Source organism: Lissotriton helveticus, chromosome 5_1, assembly GCF_964261635.1.
Source record: "Lissotriton helveticus chromosome 5_1, aLisHel1.1, whole genome shotgun sequence".
Classification (NCBI taxonomy): domain Eukaryota; kingdom Metazoa; phylum Chordata; class Amphibia; order Caudata; family Salamandridae; genus Lissotriton; species Lissotriton helveticus.
Genome location: NC_136065.1, coordinates 630,112,308 through 630,130,355, shown reverse-complemented (window position 1 = coordinate 630,130,355; position 18,048 = coordinate 630,112,308).

Here is an 18,048-nt window from a genome sequence, read left to right as displayed (position 1 = left end):
TGAATACGGGGCAGAACCTGCTTTGAATCTAGGCATGAAATTACTGAAAGAGTTCAAACAGGTCTCAACAATAATATTAGCCAATATTAAAGGTGAAGCAGCATCCGTGGTGATCCGCCAAAAGTTAAGAGAATTTGATGTAACTGAGCAACCTCAGGAACTAGCCAGAATAATCGAAAAAACCTATGAAGAACTAGGTAGAGATAGTTTGGGTGGTAAACCAGTAAAATCCCAGCTGACTGAAAGTCCTGAAAAGGTCTGTATTAAAAATGCTCTCACTCTTCCTAAAAAGAAATGGGAGGACACTAAACAAACTTCTAAAGAGAAGATTTCTCAATCCCGAGGTGGGTCTCCTGAAAAGGAGCCCTTTGAAAGGAGGTATAACCTCAGGAATAGGGATAATTTGAGAAAACCTGATAGATATCAAGATACTGATACACGTTCCTTTCGTACCTTTCAGACTTCCTCACAGAAATCGGAAAGAAGAGGACGGTCAGAGCAAAAGGAAGAATGCGTGAAGTCCAAAGATGATCAACATGTTCCAAAAAATAAGAAAACTCAATTCACCAAAAAGAATGTAGCAGGTCTAAAAATCAGACATGCCGAGGATCTTGAGGACACAACTCAAGAACGGAGAGTGGGCTCAGACAATGTTGGACAGCGCAGCAGAAGTAACCGTAGCTCGCAAGATCTTGAAGGATCGTCTGGAGGCAGTGGACTTGAATGAGTACATACAAGTTGAAACTGCTGATACCAGGGTTAGTGTCCCACACGTTATATGAAATAACACTCCGGATGGAGCAGGAAATAGCTAGAAAAATAAGAGCACTCTTTTGGGAGAAGCTCCCTAAGGGTTATTACATTCTTCTAGCTGAACAAGACTGGCCACCTGAATTTGTCAGGGAGTGCCGCATGGTGAAGACATCATTATGCCAGCCTTCTCCAATCATATTCTTTTTTTTTTAAACTTTATTTTTATTTTTCATTTGAAGAACACATGGTGGCAGGAGACGTGAGACATAAGATTATACATAAGAGAGCAAAGAAAACATCATGGAAAAATACAAAAGAAGAAGAAACAGAAAAAAAAATTATACAATACAATACAATAAAGGATATTTTAGTTAGATAGCCAATTCTCAAATGGTGCCCAATTCTTAGAGGCAATTAAACGCCTTCTAGTCCCTCTCAACAGCTGGACTGACGTCTCCAATTTATGCCATGCAAGCATTCTAGCTTTCCAATTGGAGAAAATGGGTGGTTCAACGCTAAGCCACTGTGATGTAATACAGAGTCTGATCATGGCCATTGCAATAAACAGAAAAGCTTGAATATATCTTGTTCTTTCAGAGGCCATCGAATGTTCGTAGCCAGTTATTATTAGCTCTGCTGAAATCTTAACAGGGGTTTCAATTAGGTGATTAATAAAGGCTTCAATTTCATTTATAAAAGAACGTAAAGCAGGGCATGCATAAAACATGTGAACAGAATCAGCAGAGAAATTTTACATCTAGCACAAGAAGACCCTTTAGCACCTCTAGCAACTCCCCAGCTAGCTAGTTTGGCAGGAGTATGATAGAGATTGAACTTTGACATATAGCTTTGAGTACGAAGCGTATCTGAGACCAAAACAGACCTGGCTAATTCTAACGGAAATTTTAAGTCTACAAATGAAACCCCAAATTTACCCGCCCACTTACTGTTCTGAGCCTCTAAATCATCTGGGAGTTGAGAGAGAAGACAGTTATACAGAGCCCCTAATCTAGACTTTCTTCGTATTAATTCAACGATGACGATCTTATCAAACATATTAGGGTTTCTTGGAAGATTCTTATCAAGGAAACTTCCAAGCTGTAAATATTTAAATAAATGATTAGATTGTAAGTGAAACTTCTCCTTCAGGTAGGAGAATGAAGCCATCTGACTTAACTGAGCCAAATCCCCAATTTTCTTCAACCCAACAGAGCTCCATTTGATAATCACAGCCTCTTGAAATATTAGAGGTAATAGTCGTGTAGCATTAAATGGGGTATAATAATTGATCTTTGAAATGAGAAAATGGCGGCGGATTCTTTGCCAGACCGAGAATAGGGCCAACAAACCTTAAATTTAGTTTTTTTTATATAGCTTGGTTCAAGGATCCGAGTTAAAACTCCTTTGGCAGCATCGCCGAGCGATATTGCATATATAGAGACAAATGCAGAGGGATGTCAACTGAGTCACCCAACAAAGGGACTTGACGTTTTGATTCCTGCGGCGTGGAGTAAGAGCCGCCGGTCAGGATCCAGTCCATGGTATAATGACTCCCTACGGCTTCTGAAAGCTTCTTGCAGACAAGCAGAGAGAGCCTGGCGCAAGACTTATGAGGTGGGACTGAAAACTCTCTATCTTGCGAAAGTTAAATTTTATCACCGAGCTGTTTGCAGGGCTCGTGCAGCTTATTATTCACACAAATTTAATGTTAGCCTTAATCCCACCAAGTTGATCTTCAAAGTTTTGAAAGATCTCACTGCTAATAGAGTCTCAATGCCTGAGGTCTGTTCATCATCTCACTGTGAGGCTCTTGCAGCTTTCTTTGTGGAAAAAGTGACTAATATCTACCGCTCCTTCCCTAGTACTATGCTGGCAAGTGAGGATCTGGTTTCCACTTCTTGTAACAATTTGATTCTATCGACACTTCCAGCTCTTTCAGAGGAGGAGTTTGAGAAATTGGCAGTTAAAGTGAAATCTGGATCTCCTGTGGATCCACTTAGACCTGCCCAATTTAAAGACTCAGCTACCTTCTGCTTGCCCCCTATTCGTCATCTGATAAATCTATCCCTCTCATCGTGTAAAGTCCCCTCGAGATGGAAACAAGCTCACGTTACTCCCATCCTGAAAAAAACGTCACTGGACCCTCTAATACTCGAAAATTACCATCCTATCTCCCTCCTCCCGTGGGCGTCGAAGGTGACAGAAGCCCATGTAAACGGCATTCTGTCCAATCATTTTCTATCTGCTAACATTCTAGACCCTTCGCAGAATGGCTTCCGTGCTGGGCACAGCACTGAGACAGCTCTTCTCTCCATGGTTGAACATCTGCGCGCTGTGCTGGATGCGGGTCAAACGGCGGCTCTGGTACTTTTAGATCTCAGTGCCGCTTTTGACACTGTTTCCCATGCAATACTTCTGCAGCAGCTGGGAGAGGCGGGTGTCAAGGGTTTGGTGCTGGAATGGTTTCGATCGTTTCTCTCTGATCGTACCTTTCGGGTCTCTATACCCCCTTTCGAGTCTAAATCCCACATCATCGAACAGGAAGTTCCGCAGGGATCAGCGTTGAGCCCCACGCTTTTCAATCTTTTTTTTTTTTTGTCCTCATAACCACCATATAGACAAAGTACCAAAAGGAATTTATAGAAAGACAGCTGTCTCAGTTTATTACGTAAACTGGTAGGGACACGAGTTTTCTGGGAGCCATTTTTCCCTCAGCTGTCATCCGCATTCCAGGTAGGCACAAAGTCAGTGATTTAACGGTCTGCGGCAAACCTTGGGGTAATTTAGCAGCCAAGTGGGGTCGGGCATGAACCAGTTAGCGGCTGTTCCTTGGGTACAAAATATTTAAGTACCATAGGAGATCAATCATAGGACCCGGGGAAAAAGAAAAAAAAACAACAAAAAAACCAAAAAAAAACCCCGGATGAATCAATGAAGCCAAGAAAGTAGATACCAAAACGCCCTTTTGCTATGATTGCCGGATCTAGCCAGATCCATGCGGGAGGTCTGCAAGACTGAAGATTGCCAATCCCTAAATGAAGGTGGTGAAGAGTCTTTCCATTTTCTGCATATCTCCCTTCTTGCAAGCAGCATAGCATAGAATACTAGAAACTTGGCTGGATTTTGTAGACCTTCTGATACCCCAAATATCACTAAAGGCAGATCTATATTAACCGGGCTAGACAGTGATTCTGTGAGGTAATTTCTGATGTCCTCCCAGTATGTAGTTAATAGTGGGCATTCAAAAAACATGTGTGAGTCTGGTGCAGCAGTCAAACCACATCTAGCACAAGACACTAGCTCTCCTCCTACAAACTTAGATAACCTAAGAGGCTTTTCAATCTTTATGTGCAGCCGTTGGCTGCTGTCGCCAAGCGTTGGGACCTTACAATGGTGTCCTACGCTGACGACACGCAGCTTGCGGTTGCACTCAGTGGAGACTCTGATCCTGAGGCCTCCAATTTTCGTGAGGGTCTCAGTGCGGTGGCTGGATGGATGACGGCTAATTGCCTGCAGCTCAATGCGAAAAAAACCAAGGTATTGATTGTCGGCAAACAGAGTAATCTTTGGGGTGATAAGTGGTGGCCAGCTGATCTTGGCCCTACCCCTACTCCGGTTGCTGAGGTGAAAAATTTGGGCATCTGGCTGGACTCCACGCTTAGTTTTTCCTGCCACACCAAAAAAGTAGCGGCGACCTGCTTTGGCATCTTACATGGACTTAGGCCAGTATTGAAATTCTTTGACGCTCCGACTCGACACTTGATCATCCAGGCAGTTATATTGTCTAGGCTTGACTATGCGAGCTCGCTGTTGCTTGGAGCCAATCAGGCCGAAATTACGAGATTGCAGCGTGTTCAGAACGCTGCAGCTAGGGCTTTAGTTGGTCTCCCCAGATTTTGCTCTGCTAGTAGTACTATTGTCAAGCTTCACTGGCTGCCTGTGCTTCAGAGGATAGAATTTAAGACTTTATGTCTTTCTTTTAAAATACTAAAATTTGCCTCTCCTCAGATATTAGAGCATCTTATTCTCCCTTACATTCCTTCCCGTCAGTTGAGAACCTGTGGACAAAATTTAGCTGTAGTCCCCCGCTTTTTGAGAAGTAGGTCCGGCGGTCGCTCTTTTAGAGTGCTTGCCCCTAAACTTTGGAACTCTCTTCCTCCCCATGTTCGTGCCCTTGATGACCTCCTGACATTTAGGAAAGCTGTAAAAACATATATCTTCCCAAACAGCTGTTAACTTCTCTTCATTTCTTGATTGATCCCTTCTTTGTTTTGATTGTGTTGTGTTCCTTTCCAGGCGCAGCGCCGTGACGCCCCTTAGCTGGGGCAGCTGTGCGCTTAAAAAATGGAGTTAACATAACATAACATAACACCAAAATGTTGTATCAAGGTGGCCCAGTAGTAATATAACAGATTCAGAACTGTCCAGCCACCCCGCTCACGCGATAGACAAGTCCACTTTGCCCCACTTCTTGGTTTGCGATAGCCCCATAAAAATCGCTGACATATTCTTTCTGCTCTTATTAATGTTGCCTTAGGAATTAAGAGTGGAACGGATCTAAAAAGGTATAAGACTTTCGGGAGGACAAACATCTTTAAGATATTACAGGGACCAAATAAAGAGAGATGTAGATGATCCAATCTCTCTAACTTAGTGTGAAGTGAATCAATTATGGGGGAGTAAATCAAATCAGGGATCTGATCTACATCAGCGGAAATTTGAACACCTAAGTATGTAGCCTCTGGAATTGTAGGAGCCTGTGAGAAGGGCATAGCTGTAGATTGAACAATTTGCGCCTTTGCGACGTTTAGCTTATAACCAGAAATAGCACCGAATCGCCCCGCAAGAATCTCTAATGCAGTAAACGATTGGCCGACATTGTCAGTTAATACAACAATATCGTCGGCATATGCCAATGCCTTATACTCAACTCCCTGAACACTGACAGGAGAAATAGCCTGGGAGCTTTCAATCATACTAAGGAAGGGATCGATAAACAAGGCAAAAAGAAGGGGCGAACAGGGACAGTTTGTCTAGTCCCCCTGCTGATAGAAAAATAATCTGACTCCTTCCCTGAAATACGGATTGCAGCAGATGGAGCTAGATATAAGACGTGAAGAGCCTGAATAAAATTCACAGAGAATCCCTTCCAGCATAGAACACCCCACAGGTATCCCCAGGAGACCCTGTCGATTGCCTTTTCGGCGTCCAACAGGATCACCCCAAGAGGAGAACTCGTGACGTTAGCCCAATCAAGCAAAGCAATGATGCAGCAGATATGATCAGTTGTGTCCCTTCCAGGAATGAACCCGTGTTGATGAGGCGAGACCAGAGGGATATTAATTTGAGCTAATCTAAAAGCTAAAATTCTCGAGTAAATTTTGCTATCGGTGTTGATAAGTGCTATTGGCCAATATGATGCGGGGTTCAGCTCATCCTTGCCTTTTTTCTTGAAGAGGACGATTATCGTCCATCGCCAAGAATCGGGCACGGTCCCGACTTGCGCCGACTTAAAAACATCTAACATTTCTTGCTTAATTACTGATGAGAAAGTCTTATAGAACTCTAAATGAATAAGATCAGGGACAGCTGCTTTGCCATTGGAGAGAGATTTTATAGCAATTTCAACCGCCTCCCAGCTGATAGCTGCAGACAGGACTTCGTTTTGCTCTGCTGTAACCTTCAGAGTGTCCAAAGGATGAAAGAATTGATCCATGGTAGTTTGTTGTTGCAGAGTGATAATAGGATCTTCTGTATATAAAATCGAGTAAAAATGCAGAAAAACGTTCATAACACCGCTAGGAGTTTCCTGAATACTACCAAACTGGTCCATAATTCGGACAATCCGATTGCCCATGGCCCTTTGCTGGATTCTCTTTGCTAGGACCTTGCCTGAGTTTTCCCGAAACTCATACTTTAAGGTTCGAAATTGTGTGTATTTAACTGCAAGATCTTTATACAGTGGTTCTAAAAGATTAGACTTTGCTATTGCAACCAGTTTCTGACTACTAGCCACATCTTGGCCCACCCGGATATTAGTGCTTACACCAAGTTCTGCTTGTCGGAGTGCTTCTAATCTATATTTAGTTTCCTTCTGCGCTTGTTGCCAGCGATAAGAAGCTAATCTTTTAGTTTCTCCACGCAAGGCAGCTTTGAATGTGTCCCAAACAATACAATCAGAAGCTGTGCCCCTATTAATATAAAAAAATTCTACAATCCATGGAGTCATCTGTTCCTGGTATTGCTCGTCTAAGAGCAGTTTCCTTTCAAAGGTCCATGATCTGATCTGCTTAACAGGGCGATCCCATACGAAATTAACAGTTATAGGATTGTGATCAGATATAGTCCTAGGGGTGACTACAATCTTAGCAGATCCGACCAATTGATCGGACATAAAAACATAATCAAAACGCACCATTTTGTTATGCGGAATAGAATAGAATGTATAGCCATCCTCATTTTGATAATGATGATGCCACACATCAATCAGGCCATGTTCCTCAAGAAGGGTCTGAAGGGCCTTAAAAACGTGAGGCTTCCGCCCACATAACCATGGTACGTAGATATATTAATTTGACTGGAAATATTGATATAGAAATCGCCACAAAACAACATTGGGTGAGACCACCCAGCTAGTTCCACATTTAAATTCCTAAACACTTGGGGGTCATCAAGATTAGGAGCATAAATCGAACATATGGACAAAGGACGATTATTTACCACTAATTCCAGAACAACCCATCTACCTCAATTGTCTTTTTTGACTCTTTTAACCAACCCAACCCCTATCTTTAGCAAAATAGCAACACCCCTAATTGTAGATGTTTGACGAGTGCAGGTGACTAAATCATACCCAGGAAGTCTTAATAATCCTCAACTACTCCAGGGAATATGGGTTTCCTGCAGGCAGATTAAGTCTACCTGCATAATTTGAAGCATTTTGTGGAAAATCCTATGTTTTTTAGGAACATTCAGTCCACAGATATTCCAAGTCGCACAGCTAAGCCTATCCCCCCCCATTAGGAATTATCAAAAAGCAGCAGCCCGAAAAAAACACTTTACTAGTCAAATAGAAATTTAATTCTCCAAGAGTGAGTTTGCACGATGTAACAATTAGCCCCATATAAAGCAAGTTTTGAAAGATCAGGCCCATTCCTGCAAAAACAACCTGTCTCCTGACCACCACCCACCACCAAAGCACCACCACCACACCCAGCCCCAATACACACACCCTTCACCCCCATATAGAGCAGCAGTACCTTGGTCCTTACGATTATTAAGTTGGTGAGCACCCATGCTCCGCTGACCCTGCCATCAGAAAATAAGAATATTAAGGTAGAATATAGAACAATCAGGTCATCTTAGGGCTCTACAAATTCCAAAAAGAATGTTCCTATCCCAGCTAAACAAGAAAGATAGGCAATTTGAACTTGCCTTCACTTGCTCTAGCAAGACACGGTGGTTCGGAGCAGTTCGACTATCTACTTGCCCTTCGCAGCTCGCTACAGCAAGTGCTGAAGAAAGCTGACCTTCAAGAGGCTGTCTTTCTCTCGCTGAGAATCCAGCTCCGGTGTTTAAAAAATACCCCTTGCGGGTTGTTGAAAAATCGAGTCCCGAGACAGAGTTACCAGACCTCCTTCATTCTAACTAAGGTATGGAGCTGATTAGAACCTAGAGAAATCTTGGATAGATTCTTGGCAAAGAATACTAAACCTATGCTACACAATACTTACTTCTTCCCGCGTACTGGACTTAGGTTAGGCACATTGGGGTAGGCGTATTTTAGAAAATACCAGGTGAGTATTTTAGTCATTGTTATTTATGTATGTATTTTTATATGGCTTAGAAACCATACAATGCTCTTACAGTATTATTTTATAATATTGTTCTCGCTGTATGCTTTATACTTTGCAGCCTGCTTAACAATTGTAGCAGTTCACTTCTCTTGTATGAGAAAGAAGACTGTTCAATAAACCCTTTTTATTGAAAACGCCCGTCTCTTTATTTCTCTACAAACTCTGTTGAAACGAAGCATGCCCGAGTGACTGAGTGAAATACTTATCTATTGTTTCTGTGACTCTAGCGATATATTTCTTATTCTTGGGAAACAAAGTTGTCATGTTTATGCGGTTGTCAGAAACTAATCCCTTCTTGTGAATTCGAGAAAGTTTCTAAGGACCTCTGAGCTAGCTGGCACTCACTATTAAGTTTAATATATTTGATAGAGAACTAGGGCCATATGTATGAAGGCCAAATGGGTTCGCAAACACCGAAATTCGCTGAATTTCGGCGTTTGCAAACTCATTTTCGCAAAATGGCACGTATGAAAGAATTTGGGTGCAAAATAAGGAATCGCAAAATTTGCCATTCCCTATTTTGCGATTGCATTTAAAGAATCGCAATTTTTGCGATTCCTTAAATGCATGTATTAGGCAGAAAAAATCCAAAATGCCCTTAAGGAATCGCAAATTACCACCAACTTCTAGTTGGGGGTAAATTCCGATTTCCTTGAAAAATGCACATTTCAGCATTTTTCAAAGTGCCATGTGAGGCACATACGTGCCCTTAGGGCATGTATGTGCACCACATGTGCACCCATGCTTATTTGAGGGGTGCAACCGGGTGTCCTTTGGACACCCCTGCACCCTTGAAATAATTCTCAATTTGCGATTCGCAAATTGCAAATCGCAAATTGAGAAAAAATTCCCATTCCTTCCTATGTGCCTCCTGGCCCATAGAAATGAATGGGAAAGTATTCCTTAATTGCGAATTCGCAATTTGCGAATTCACAATTAAGGAATATCAAGAAATCGCTAAAAAATCGAGTTTTTCTTGATACATACCATTTTGCGATTCTGAAATAGCGATTTCTTAAAAATCGCTATTACAGAATCACAAATTGGTTCCTTGATACATATGGCCTCTAGTCTCTGTGAGCCGGACCTTAGTCCTATGTCTAATCTATAGTATATGTTATTCCAATGCGCAGAGCCTATTGGGAATATAGGAACTACACTAAAGGTGTTGCAGGGATTCACATTTATAAATCAATTTCTAAACCTGAGAGAAACTCCTGACCTTTGGTACATACTTTGACAGATTTATGAAGATTTTAAAGCTGCTTTGTGACTATTTGAATGTTTTCTTTAATATTGCCGTCCCAAAAGGTCTGTGGGTCGAATGGAAAGTATCGGGCAGTGGGCAGCTGCAGAATGGCTGAGAGATGCTCAAATGAATGCTCCTTCGCAGACAATTATGGAGAAGTATATTCAGGTGATTAATGTTTTCAAAACAAAGCTTCCATAGCAAGTGGTTGACTAGTTTAAACTATCCAAGTCTACCTAAGAGTCTAAGGATTTGGTGCATGCCTATAATGAGCTGCTCATGTAGGTTTTACATCAGCATAGTGGTGTCGAAAATCCCGAATGAGGAAATCTTAGTAACTTTGCGTCCCAGTTTGTTCTTGGTTTGCGCCCAGAGATTAGTTTGTATATTCAGCAGAATGGGATTTGTTGGCAGTTGAAGTCTTTAGATAAAATCCTGTGATATTCAAAGTATATCAAGCACAGTAAAGCTGAGCAAGGCAGAAGAAAATCGAGGAGAAATTCATGTGGCTCAAACAAAGTTAGTGCCAAAGGGATTTCAGAGTGATGCATACATGGCAAATCCTGATTATGGTTCCAGTGGTGGTGCTGGAATGCAGGGAGTTGGATATCAAATGGCAGTTCGAAGATGCAGAATGGAATAGTATCTCACTAGGTAGAGCGAGAAAGATGCCAGTTAATCCAAATTTGGGGATGGAGATAGTCATGCTAAAGAAAACCACATTGTGTCAAGATTGCAACAAGTTGAGCTATTGGAAGTAAAAATGGGGGCGTGGCCAAGAAGGCGGCGGAGTAGGACGCGTTTCTCGGTCCCTCCGGCGCCGCACGGAAATCAGCCTTGTATATCGCCCGATCTGGTGCCCATCGGCGTTGGCAAGGCCAGTTTGGAGTCACTGGGAGCGGACTAGCAACGTTTGGTGCCCTCCGTTTGCACTTTACTCCGTTGACACCGGAGGAGCGTAGTGCGGCCTGCACGGAGCCGCACCGAGGTGCCGCGGATCCCCCGCATTAGTTGGCGCCGACAGAGAACAGGCGAGCTGACTAGAGCTCTGACGCGGCACCCGAGGCCGAGGGAGTGCCGGAGGCTGAGTGTTCCCACGTCGGACGGCGGAGAGAGCTGTTGTCCGCTCAGGGTCCCGAGAGCAAGCGGCGTGCGGGTGGAGCCGGGGCCCGCCGGCGATGCCGGGGCACCTGGGCCTGCCGTGGCCTGTCACCAGGGAGCTGAGAGGCGCCCGACCCCAGTGGGGTTGAGAGAAGCGGCCCGGACCCGGTGTTTCTGGTGGCCGGTCGGAGCCACATACCCACCGGGCGGAGAGCTACAGTGACTGCAGACACGGTGGTGAGATCCCCGCGTTGTGGGTGAGTGCTCCCTCGTGACAAGAGACAGGTGAGAGCGGCGGGGGTAGCGCCGTAGCCTGCTTTGACCCTCGGTCCGTGCATCGGCGGACGGCGCTGTCCTTAGGGGTGTTGAGAGCCGAGTGCGAGTGCGTGAAAGACTGCGGCCTGCTGGGTTTCGCGCGCCCCGTGGTCCCAGGGCCCTAGTGCCGGGTGGCTCCTTGGATCCTGCGCTTTCCTCCAAGGACCTATCTGCAGACCTGTTGCATGCGCCCTCCCTCCCCACGTCTAAGTGGCTACTGCTGCGGAGTTGCCTTAGAGCTGACCCACTTGCCCGGCCCTGCTTGGAGCAGGGCCGTTCCCGGAGCACTGACCTGTCCTGAGCTGGACTGCCCTGCCTGGCCTCCCCGCCCGAACGACAAGTCTAGAATTTGGCGGGTTTAGGCCGCGGGGATCCCGGAGTGAAAGAGGCCCGGTCGGCGGAGGGTGCCGCGACATATTGCCCGGAAGTGGCAACAATACAACTAACCTGGACTGAGTGTCGGGCTTGCTCTCATCGCCCGAGCACGCTGCCGGGGGGCACACGGTACCCTGGGAACACGGTGTTAGGAGAGTGTGTGAGGGCTGGGTGGCCCTCCTGGGCCTCCGGGACGTGACAGCGGGGAGCTCGGAAGAGGCCTGATTCCTCTGGGGAGGCGACTGCGTCAACCGCCACTCAAGGGCCGAGACATGGCGGCGCCCAGACTCAAGAAGGACAAAATACCGAAGGACACTGGGCAGAGGGTCACGCACCAGGCGACATCGCCAAGCACCGGGAAATCCCCACACCATGATGATCCGGAGAGCCCAGCGACCAAAGCTTTCATGCTGGAACTTTTCGTTGCAATCAAAGAAGACATCACGGAGCTGCGCTCCCAGCTAACGTCCGACCTCAAGGAAATACGACGCGATGTGGATGAGGTGGGGGAACGTGTCGCGACACTAGAGGACCATGACCTAAGCACCGCTGAGGATGTGCATAGGCTACAACAGGATGTCCTACGCCTCACGGAACAAAACCTGGACCTCCAGGCACATACGGAGGATCTGGAGAATCGGTCCCGCCGAAACAACATCCGAATACGGGCAGCGCCATGGAACGGGGAAGGTACAGATCTGCGAGAATACGTGGAAGCACTTTTTCGATCTGTTTTGAGCGATGCGGCACCTTCAGAGATCAAGATGGACCGGGTGCATCGTGTCGGTCTGCCACGTGGCACTCCGGACATTCTAGTTTGTGTCCACGACTTTCAGATCAAGGATCAGATCCTACAGATGGCACGGAATCTCTCCCCCCTGACATTTGGAGATCATCGGCCCGTGCTATACCAGGACCTTGCGGCCTCCACATTGGCTAAACGTAGGAGCTTCCGTCCAGTCACGACCTTCCTCCGGGAGCAAGGAGTGCCCTATTCTTGGGGTCACCCGTTCAGACTTATCTTTAAATGGGACTCGAAACTCATCCTGATCCGCTCGTTGGAGGCAGCCTGCGAACTCCTGGGTCTGGACCCACCTGGAGGGTCACCTGACGATGAAGCTTCCTCTTCGCGGCGGCGACACCGCTCCCAGGAATGGCAGAAGGTTGGCAAACCTGCGACCTCACCACGACCGGATCCTGCGATTACTCAGCGCGAAAGAGGGGCGGCGGTGGCCTCGGTGGCCCGAGTAACGGAGGCAGCGGTGGAGGAATGAGCTCTCTACTCTGAGGCATGCACCCCTGGGCTCATTGGCTGGCGCCGGAGGGGACCACCTACCCTGGGCTCCAGGACTCGTCCCGACAGACACCGAGGGGAACGAGAGGTTGCCCGTTTCTTCCAGCCCTACGCGTCCCCCTAACCTGTTCACCAATCGTCTTCGGATGATGGACAATACGTATGCGTGGAAATGTTGGCGTTACTATGTTTTATCTCTTCTTCTTTCTTTTCTGGGGTTCTCTTTGGGGGGGAGGGTGCGAGGGGAGGGAGGTTCCAGGTCCAGCAGTGTACTCATTAACGAGCGAAGTGACTCCCACCTATTCTAGCAGGGCGAGGGGGCCTGGCCCCCGTGCATTGTCCTATGACATCGTCTGAGTTGCGGGTCCTCACACTAAATGTGCGGGGACTCAACAATCCAGTGAAACGGAAGGCGATACTCTCCCTTCTAGAGGCCTCCAAAGCAGACATTTGTCTCTTGCAGGAAACCCACCTATTGCAGAAAGATTGTTCTAGGATGCGGTCCTGCTGCTTCCCACATCAATTCTTCTCTTCTTCCCGCACTAAACCTGCCGGGGTAGCAATTCTGGTTGCACAGCGGTTTAAGGGGAAGGTACTGCAGAAAGGGGCGGAATTGAGAGGGCGGATGCTTGCATACAGATTTTCCCTGGGGGACTCCACCTTTACGTTGTGCTCCATTTATGCGCCAAATGAAGGCCAAGAGAAGTTCCTCAACACACCCCTCACAGAGATCGCCATGACCCCTGACTGACATATCCTGGTGGGGGGGATCTGAATTTAGTAATGGACACAATACAAGACAGGTCAGGGCAACGACACTCACACACTGGAGCGCTCTCGGCTGAAGGGAAGGCCAGACTGGGGGATATGGGACTCGTAGACCTATGCGTAGCCTTCACCCTGGCGAAAAGGGCTACACATATTACTCACACACCCACAAAACCTATGCCCGCCATGATCACTTCTTAGTCTCCCCCAACTTACGCATGCTTGCTACAGACGCTGAGCCGCGTCCCTGTCTGACCACTCTCCAGTACTCGCGGTATTCGCCCTCCCCCAGACACCCCGCACTCATCGCACCTGGAAGCTGCGCGACACACTCTTACATAGGGTAGATGTGGTGGGAAAGCTTAAGGGGACTATTAGCGACTACTTAACGCATAACAACACCACCGACACCTGATTAGCCACTCGCTGGGCGGCGCTCAAAGCTGTCGTACGGGGGAAACTAATAGCGATATCAGCGGCTGAAAACTTGGAGAGAGCGCGCAAAAGAGAAGAGCTGTCACAGAAAACGCGTGAGCTAGAACACATGAATCAACGCACCGGGTCACCAAGGGTGTGGAGGCAGGCGCGACAGCAATTAGCTGCGTTAGACCAAGACCGGGCAGAATACGCCGCACTGAGGATTCGACACCTCTATTACACAGGGGGAGACAGATGTGGGAGGCTGTTAGGACGTGCACTGAGGGAGGTGCAACAACGCCAAGCGGTTCAGGAGATTCATACACCAAACCGGGGAGTGGTTACCGAGGACGCGGACATTGCCAAAGCTTTAGCGATTTTTACACTTCCCTGTATGCAGAGTCGCCCCTGGACCTAGCGGAGAGCACAGACTTCCTAGAGGCCACTCCCCTCCCTTCCCTAACTCCAGAGCAGGCAGAGTCTTTGGATCGGCCGATCCGGCCGAAAGAGGTCATTGCGGCCATCTCACGCCTCAAACTAGCCAAAGCGCCCGGACCGGATGGATTTTCCGCAATATTCTACAAAACGTTTTGCGCGCAGGTGGCACCGCTACTGACCACTCTCTTCAATTCTTTCGCGGAGTCTGGGGCAATTCCGAGGGACCTTGTGGATGCCACCTTTTCCGTCATCCCCAAACCGGGGAAAGACCGGACGCGATGCGAGGCCTATCGGCCTATTTCTTTACTGAATGTGGACCTCAAACTCTACATTAGTATCCTAGTGACCCGACTTGCACCACTCATGCCTTGCTTGATTGAATCGGACCAAGCAGGCTTTATCCCGGAACGCCAAACAGTGGACAACACGAAGAGGGCATTACATCTTATAGAGAAGGCCATGAGAACGACGGGAGAATACATGCTTTTGGCTATTGATTCCGAGAAGGCGTTTGACCGCGTCCATTGGCCCTACCTGGAGCAAGTACTGGTGAAGGCTGGGCTAGGCCCCAAATTCCGCACGTGGGCTCTTAACTGCTACTCGTGCCCCACAACGACGGTCAAAATCAACGGGCGTCCCTCACCTCGCTTTCCGATTGAGCGAGGCACGAGACAGGGGTGCCCTCTGTCGCCCCTGCTCTTTGCCTTATACATGGAGCTGCTTGCCCAGAGGCTACGGCTCGATCCAGAGGTGCGGGGCATTAAGGTCGGAGCCTACACTCATACCGTCAGTCTATATGCCGACGATATTCTCCTGTCACTCTCCTCTCCGGCGACTTCCTTACCAGCTTGCATGGCGAATCTCGACGCTTTCGCTAGAGTTTCGGGCTTTAAAGTCAATATGACCAAGTCGGAAGCATTAGACCTCTCCTTAGATGCACACACCCGCTCCTGCCTCCAGACCAACTTTCCATTTCGGTGATCACAATCGGCAGTCCCCTATTTGGGAATCCACCTCGCCCCCACCTTGCAGGACACTGTCCGGGTTAATTATGCGCGTCTGAGCACCCTCATTCGCAAGGAACTGAATCTCTAGAAACGTCTCCCGATGTCGTGGCTGGGTAAGGTAGCGGCCGTCAAAATGACGGTTCTGCCCCAGATCCTTTATCTATTTCGAGCCGTTCCGCTCCGACCACCGGAGGGCTGGCTACGACGAACGCAATCCGAACTAGCACACTTCGTCTGGAATGATAAGAGGCCTAGACTGAAACTTAGTCTGGCTACGCTGCCGCCGGAGAGAGGAGGGGTGGGACTGCCGGACCTCCTTTTATATTATCAAGCGACGCAGCTGAGAACTCTGGTGGAATGGAGCCGTTGGGAGTCGGAGAAACATTGGCTATTTCAAGACCAAGCTATAGCAGGTCGCCCTCTCCAAGAGATTTCTTTCCTCCGTAAGCGACATAGACCCCCCTCAATCTCTATGCTTCCTTCATTACCAGAGTTCCTCTGGAGGTGTGGGATAGCGTTAATGTTAAATATGACCTGACCACCTTCCCCTCTCCGCTTACACCCATATTGGAGAACCCAGACTTCTCCCCAGGCCAAGACATCATCGCTTATGAGCGGTGGCGCCCGGCGGACTGCAGAGTCCTGTCTCACCTGTATGACACCGAGGGGGTTATTCCCTTTGAAACGTTTAAGCAGATCTATGGCCTGCTGGTGACGTAACGTCTACGTTACCTACAGGCACGCCACTGGGCACTTAACAGTCAGGTGCGGGGAAACGGCGGCCAGGCCTTTGCGGCCCTAGGAATACTGGCTGCTCACGAGAAAAACGGATAAACATCTTATCTCGGACCTCTATCGCATGCTCTTAGACCGCTACTCCTTTGTCTATAACGCCAGTAGGGCCCGCTGGGAGAGAGAGCTGGGACGCACGCTCAGCGCCAAAGAGTGGGAGGGTATATATTACCGCGCGCGTCACTCCGCCTATCATATGGGCTTAACAGACACCCTCACCAAACTAGTCACATATTGGTACTACACACCGATGCGCTTGCACGAAATGGACCACACTAGGGAGGCGACTTGCTGGCGTGGCTGCGGGGAGGCGGAGTCTTTAGTACACCTACTCTGGGACTGTGTGCACCTACAGGAGTACTGGAAGTCGGTCTGAGATGAGGTTGACACACAGTTTGACACGGAAATTCTGAGATTCCCTGCATATGTTCTACTAGGCCTTCCCAACCCCATCACGTACCCTCTGAAATCGCAGAGAGGCAGATTGATCACCATCGCCATCGGATCCGCAGTGCAGAACATCTTAGCCCTCTGGCGTACCACACATGTTCCCTCATTCCAGGGGTGGCTTTCACGTCTGTGGGCAGTGCTGGGGATGGAGAAATTGTCACTCATCAAAGCAGGAAAGGGGTCAGAATATGTGGAGCTGTGGCGGCCATTTCTCAATATCCTAGCCACGGAGTTCAGGGAGGTCACGTGCCCCAGATACCTTCGCCTTCTGCGTCTATCCCACACGGACACCTGTTGAATTGGAGGAGGGGGAATTCCCGACGGGGTGGTACAAATAGGACATGAACCTGGGGTGGGAGGGAGGGGGAAGGGGAGAGGGGGAGTTGGGGATGGGCTTCGGGGGGAGTGAGTTGGGGGTTCTTTTTCTTCCTTTCTTGTTCTTTCTTCTTATGCCTCTTTATTGCCCTGCTGTACAATGGGCGTGGCCATATGGTCACGTTCCTCCTTCCGGGTTAGCACTACTAATGCTACACAGGGTAGGCCTGGACATTAAAAGAGCCTACGGGAGAAATGCAAAGCACCTTTGGACTTTCCCGCTCCAATTTAAAACGCGGCCGGCCCCTTGGGGTTGTAGGCAGCATGCTGTGTTTAACTTTGTATATGCCTCCAGAACCTTGAGATGGCTTATCCGGAAGTGCGTTGTTCAGCCGGCCCGTTGGGTTGTAGGCGCCTTTTGTCCTTTTTTTTCTGTCTCTAATAATAAAACAGATTTAATACTGGAAGTAAGAGTGTAGATGGAACCCAAAACAATTTCAATTGGATGGTCAAATGTCTAACGGGAATGCTGTCCCAGCTCAGAGCATGCAAATGCTAAGATCCCAGAACCCTAACATGCCCCAAGCCCCATTAACACAGCATCATTTGAATAACCCATGATTTAATGTGAGCCGGAACCCCAGTTTTCAGCTGAACCCCTTTACAAATACTGACAGTTTCCAATGGTTTCCGGTCTTAAACAGTTTCAGAGATCCAGGGTCTGATAAATCACAATGATGTTGCCTGAGAGGGGAGGAAGATTACATGCATTGCACAGGCTTTGAGGTAGACCAGAGTGGCTCATATATGGATGTAGAGGTGAATGGTCATCTCATGTTGTTTCTATCAACAACGGTGCTACCCACTATACTTTAAGAACTGTGGAAGGACTAGACCTACCCCTCTTGGGAAAACAAG